The 6505-nt window shown below is 44.9% G+C and overlaps 1 non-coding gene across 1 annotated transcript; it reads right to left on the bottom strand.

Annotated features, from left to right (window-relative positions):
* Positions 1 to 5813: 5813 nt before the first annotated feature.
* On the bottom strand, positions 5814 to 5927 carry trnal-caa. The gene is made up of 2 exons: positions 5890 to 5927; positions 5814 to 5859 (listed from the first exon to the last, which is right to left on the bottom strand). It is a non-coding gene; the product is annotated as a tRNA-Leu (tRNA).
* Positions 5928 to 6505: the final 578 nt, after the last annotated feature.

Genomic DNA, 6505 nt, shown 5'->3' with positions numbered 1-6505 from the left:
TTTTCACACAGAGAGTGGTGAATCTCTGGAATTCTCTGCCACAGAAGGCAGTTGAGGCCAGTTCATTGGCTATATTTAAGAGGGAGTTAGATGTGGCCCTTGTGGCTAAAGGGATCAGGGGGTATGGAGAGAAAGCAGGTACAGGATACTGAGTTAGATGATCAGCCATGATCATATTGAATGGCGGTGCAGGCTCGAAGGGCCGAATGGCCTACTCCTGCACCTATTGTCTATTGTCTATTGTTTATTGTCTATTGTCTATTGATGCTTTGTGTGCTGGTCCCCGAGGTGAATCTGCAATCATACATTACAGTTGCTAAACTAAATTTGGAAAATCTTGGTATTATACTGCTTTTCATTGATCTATCCTCATCCCTTGTACTCTAGTTCCTTGCTCACCTGAGTCACAAACTGAATCATTAGGATTTCCAAATCTGTGTAAGAAAGAACTGCAGACGCTAGTAAAATCGAAGGTAGACACCAAATGCTGGAGTAACTCAGCAGGTGAGGCAGCATTTATGGAGAGAAGGAATGGGTCTCGACCTGAAATGTCGCCCATTCCTTCTCTCCATAGATGCTGCATGACCCGCTGAGCATTTCCAAATCATCGCATGCTAGATTAGCAGAGGTTTACTGTACCATGAACAACATGGAAAATTGTGTCTCTGTATGGAGATGATGAGTGAGATTAAATAATATATGATGACCAAAAATTTCAGGTAAGAACATTAGCAGATAGCTTCTCTGAGGAACGGCTTCTCCCCCTCTGTTACCAGGCTTGTGAACGGTCCTTCCATAAGCTAGGGTACTGTCCAATTCACCGCTACCCCATTGTGGACATTGGACTTTGCTTCTGGACCTGATACACCACAATGCAGAGGACTATATATATATTGCTGTTACTCCAGCATTTTGTGTCCAGCGTCTTATATATATTTATATATATAGGTTGCTTTCTCTCTCCATCCCCCCCCCCCTTCCCAGTTCTCCCACTAGTCTTACTGTCTCCGCCTACATTCTTTCCTTCTCCCGCCCCCTCCCCTGACATCAGTCTGAAGAAGGGCCTTGACCTGAAACGTCACCAATTCCTTCTCTCCAGAGATGCTGCCTCACCCGCTGAGTTACTCCAGCATTTTGTGTCTACCTTCGATTTACCAGCATCTGCAGTTCTTTCTTACACTATTGTGCTTGAGTTTGGCTTGATTGTGTTTATACAATCATAAATTGGATAGTTATATGGATGGGAAAGGAATGGAGGGTTATGGTCTGAGCGCAGGTATATGGGACTAGGGGAGATTATGTGCTCGGCACGGACTAGAAGGGTCGAGATGGCCTGTTTCCGTGCTGTAATTGTTATATGGTTATATGGTTATATGGTTATACATTGTGTTACTTGATATGATTGAATAACGTGCAAAATAAAGCTATTTACTGTACCTTGGTATACATGACAATAATACGATATCTGGTTTGGGAATTGCTCTGCCCAGGACAAGAAGGCTCTGCAGAGAGTAGTGCGTTCGGCCGAACGCACTATGGGAACTTCACTCGCCCCCCTGCAGGAACTATGCATCAGGAGGTGCAACTCCATAGCCAATAAAATCATGGGAGACCCCTTCCACCCCTGCAACGGACTGTCCCAGCTGCTACGGTCAGGCAAACGCCTCCGTTGCCATGCTGTGAGAACGGAGAGGTTGAGAAGGAGTTTCTTCCCAGAGGCCATTTCTTCCCAGAGGACTGTAAACTCCTATCTCACCAGGGACTAACTTTTACTGGAGCACTCTACTGCTTTTTTTAAAAGCGCTGTTTTTTTCCCTTTTTCCTTCCGCCCACAATATTTAATATGTAAAAGAATATGTGTTGTAGTCTGTTTGTAGTTTGTTTGGTTGTTTGCTTGTTTGTCTTTTTGCACAAAGTCCGCGAGCATTGCCACTTTTCATTTCACTGCACATTTCGTATGAGTTTGTGACGAATAAACTTGACTTGACTTGACTTGACGACACTGTGGATGGGTGGATTGTAATCATGCATCGTCTTTCCGCTGACTGGATAGCATGCAACAAAAGCATTTCACTGTCCCTCGGTACGTGTGTGCATGACAATGCATTAAATATCACTAAACTAAACTAAAACCTAAACCTAATCACTTTACCTCAACTAGAAGGCAGTCCTGAACTACTATCTACTTGATCATCCTTGGACTGTCTTTGATCAGTCTTTGCTGGCTTTACCTTGCCATAAATGTTATTGCCTTATCATGTGTCTATACACTGTAAATGGCTCGATTGTAATCATTTATTGTCTTTCCGCTGACTTTCACTGTATCTGTGACAATAAACAAAACTGAACTGAAAAAAACTGAACAGAGCCTAAAATGGTTTAACCTCCATATGTGCTTCCTATATAGAAACATAGAAAATAGGTGCAGGAGGAGGCCATTCGGCCCTTCGAGCCAGCACCGCCATTCATTGTGATCATGGCTGATCGTCCCCTATCAATAACCCGTGCCTGCCTTCTCCCCATGTCACTTGACTCCACTATCCCCATGATATCCCTCCACTATCCCAAGGTTTCCGTGCGGTTCCCGGAGGTTTTTGTCAGTCTCCCTACCTGCTTCCACTACCTGCAACCTCCGGCAACCATCTGCAACCTTCGGGAACCGCACGGAAACCTTGGGTGGGGCGCAAAGTCTCCAGAGGTTTCCGTTCAGGTTTCCTAAGTGGGACAGGGGCATAACTCTCTCTTAAATCCATCCAGTGACTTGGCCTCCACTGCCCTCTGTGGCAGGGAATTCCATAAATATGATACCTACGGAGATATTGCTTTGTGATTTTTCAAAAGGTTTTCGAACAGACGGACAGATCTCATTCTTTTAGTATGATGCTGGTAATTTGAATACTTTATGTCCCAATAGCTCCAAGAGAGCACTTTACTGAAACTGTGTTATTTGTTTCATTATGAAGTGTCTCACCGACTACTAAAATCTATTTCCAATTCAAATCAGTCCAGGAATGTGGCATTATACTGCATATGAATTCTAAGAAGGTTTAAGAGCTTCACTTCAAAAATGTCAATGAAAAACCTCTTCACGCTTCATAATTTAATACACCAGGGCTCGTGGTGTTATTTGTTTGTCTAGAAATTGGATTTCCCTTGATGTGCTAAGTGAATGTCGCACTTCATCCCAATACCCATTTGTTGGACTTAGTACAAAAATCATTAACGGAACAAAAAAACCTTTAAAAATCATTAGTGCGGTTATCTTTGATTTTGGTGCACTGAAATAAGACTTGCGCAAACCCCAGCTGCCTGTTGAGACATCTCCTGAGTCTTGGAGCTCATGGAAAATGTCCAATCTCCATTACAGTGTACAAAATAACTCATGGCCAAAAAGATGGCCATAGAAAGAAGGGAAGGTGTTGGGTTTTGTGGGGGAGGGAGGGAGGGGAGGGAGGGATAAAGGAAGGGTTTGGACAAAGAGAGAGTATGCACTCTCCCTTTAAAGAGAGAGAATATTTTAAGAGATACAGCATGGAAACAGGCCCTTCGGCCCACAGAGTCCGTGCAGACCAGCAATCATCTCGTACATTAGCACAATCCCACACAGTAGGGCCAATTTACAGTTTACAGAAGCCAATTAACCTACAAACCTGCACGTGTTTGGAGTGCGGGAGGAAACCGGAGCACCCGGAGGAAACCCACGCAGGTCACAGAGAGAATGAACAAATTTCGAACAGACAGCACCCGTGGTCAGGATGGAACCTGGGTCTCTGGTGCTGGAAGGCAGCAGCTCTAGCGCTGCGCCACCGTGCTGTCCCGTGTAATAGCAGCCAGGTGTCTATTCCCCCAATGTGCCCTGGCCAAAGGGAGGTGGGGTAACAGTAGGGGCAGTAATCAAAGCAGAACACTGCAGTGAACATTTGCTGCAGACTCAAACACACAGAGCAGATATCCACCACAAGCTGATCCATGACCAACAAGGGAACAAAACATCAGTGTCCCACAGCAAGCGGAGACACAGCGTTTCCTGCAGTGTTGCTGACTTTAGGTGGAGTTCATTTGAAAGTGATAAGTCAAGAGTGTTTTATTGTCATATGTCCTAACCAGAACAAAGAAATTCTTACTCGCAACAGCACAGCAGACATGCGAACATAGTGCTCTGTAAACAATGTGATAAATGAGAAAAAGTATATATAAATATACACACACACACAAAATATGTAGGAGGGAACTGCAAATGCTGGTTTACACCGAAGATAGACACAAAATGCCAGAGTAACTCAGCGGGTCAAGTAGCATCTCTGGAGAGAAGGAACGAGTGATGTTTCGGTTCGAGACCCTTCTTCAGACTGAGGGTAGAAGGAAACTGGAGATATGGAAGGGTAAAGTGTGAAAACGGCAGATTGGCCCAAAGCAGACGAGGATCTAGCAATCAAGGGGATATGTAGAATGGTTTCCTCATTTCCTGGCTGTACGGAGTTTGTATGTTCTCCCCGTGACCGTGTAGGTTTTCCCCGGATGCTCCAGTTTCCTCCCACACTCCAAAGACATGCAGGTTTGCAGGTTAATTTGACTTTGGTTTCGAAAAAATTGTAAATTGTTCCCAGTGTGTAGGATAGTGCTAGTGTGCGGGGATCACTGGTCGGTCGCGGAGGACTTGGTGGTCCGAAGGGCCTGTTTCCGCGCTGTATCTCTAAACTAAACTAAACTCAAACTACTCTCTGACATACTGAATCTCCGCAATCTTCTCTGGAAGTGCACGGTTTTGCACTAATTGTAATTATTGTTGAAGAAGTGAACTTTGGGCGTGCTGATGACATGGTCACATCCACAAATGAAGCCGGCCACTTGACACACCTGGGTAAAGTGTACATTGGTCGGTGAGACCAAGCGTAGGCTTGACGATCGTTTCGCCGAACACCTCCGCTCGGTCCGCACTAACCAGCCTGATCTCAGCACTTCAACTCCCCCTCCCATTCCGAATCCGACCTTTCTGGGCCTCCTCCATGGCCAGAGTGAGCACCACTGGAAATTGGATGAGCAGCATCTCACATTCCACTTGGGCAGTCTGCACCCCAGCAGCATAAACATTGACTTCTCCAATTTCAGGTAGCCTTTGCTGTCTCCTCCCCTTCTCAGCTCTCCCTCAGCCCTCGGGCTCCTCCTCTTTCTTTCTTCTTTCTTCTCCCCCCCCCCCCCCCCCCACCCTCCATCAGTCTGAAGAAGGGTTTCGGCCCAAAACGTTGCCTATTTCCTTCGCTCCATAGATGCTGCTGCACCCACTGAGTTTCTCCAGCACTTTTGTCTACCTTTGATTTTCCAGCATCTGCAGTTCCTTCTTAAACATAAAGTGTACATTTGTCAAGAGTCAGGACTGTTCTATTGTCATGTGTCCCAGATAGAACAATGAAATTCATACTTGCTGCAGCCCAACAGAATATGTAAACATAGTACACTGTAAACAATATAATAACGAGAATGAAAGGAACAGTTCAGTGTGTGTATATATGCACACACTCACAAATACACAAATATATAGATCATATATATCTATGCACACACGCACACATACGTACACACAATAAACAAACAATAATAGTGCATTTATAACAATAATAGTCTATGTAGTTCAGAGCTTATTTGTTGTTGTGTTTAATAGCCGGATGGCTGTAGGGAAGAAGCTGTTCCTGAATCTGGACGTCACAGTTTTTAGGTTCCTGTATCTTCTTCAGATTCAGATTCAGATTCAGATTCAACTTTAATTGTCATTGTCAGTGTACAGTACAGAGACAACGAAATGCAGTAAAAGTGTATGTCAGAAGTGGGATTCGAACCCACGCCTCCAGTTGGAGACCAGAACACCCACTTCAATGCAGAAGGACTTTATTCCTTGAGTCTGGCGCCTTAGACCACTCGGCCATCCTGACATTCTTCCTGATGGCAATGGTGAAATGAGTGTGTGGCCAGGGTGGTGTGAGTCTCTGACGATGCTGGCTGCCTATTTGAGGCAACGACTCTGGTAAATCCCTTCGATGGTGGGGAGGTCAGAGTCGGTGATGGACCGGGCAGTGTTCACTACTTTTTGCAGTCTTCTTTGCTCCTGGGCGTTCAAGTTGCCGAACCAGGCCACGATGCAACCAGTCAATATGCTCCCTACTGTACACCTGTAGAAGTTCAAGAGAATCTCCGCAATCTTCTCAGGAAGTAGAGGCGTTGATGTGCTCTCTTTATAATTGCCTCAGTGTGCTGGGTCCAGGAAAGATCTTTGGAATAATGCACGCCCAGGAATTTGACGTTTTTGACTCTCTCCACCATCATCCTGTTGATATAAACAGGATTGTGGGTCCTCATCCTTCAAGTTCAAGAGAGTGTATTGTCAAGTGTCCCAGATAGGACAATGAAATTCTTGCTTTGCTTCAGCACAACAGAATATTGCAGGCATAAATAAATACAGAACAGATCAGTGTGTCCATATATCATTGAACATATATACACACACACATAA

The sequence above is a fragment of the Amblyraja radiata genome, chromosome 12 (assembly GCF_010909765.2).
Source record: "Amblyraja radiata isolate CabotCenter1 chromosome 12, sAmbRad1.1.pri, whole genome shotgun sequence".
NCBI classification, from domain to species: domain Eukaryota; kingdom Metazoa; phylum Chordata; class Chondrichthyes; order Rajiformes; family Rajidae; genus Amblyraja; species Amblyraja radiata.
Note: the sequence above shows the minus strand (reverse complement) of the source record. Positions and strands in the feature narration are given on the sequence as shown.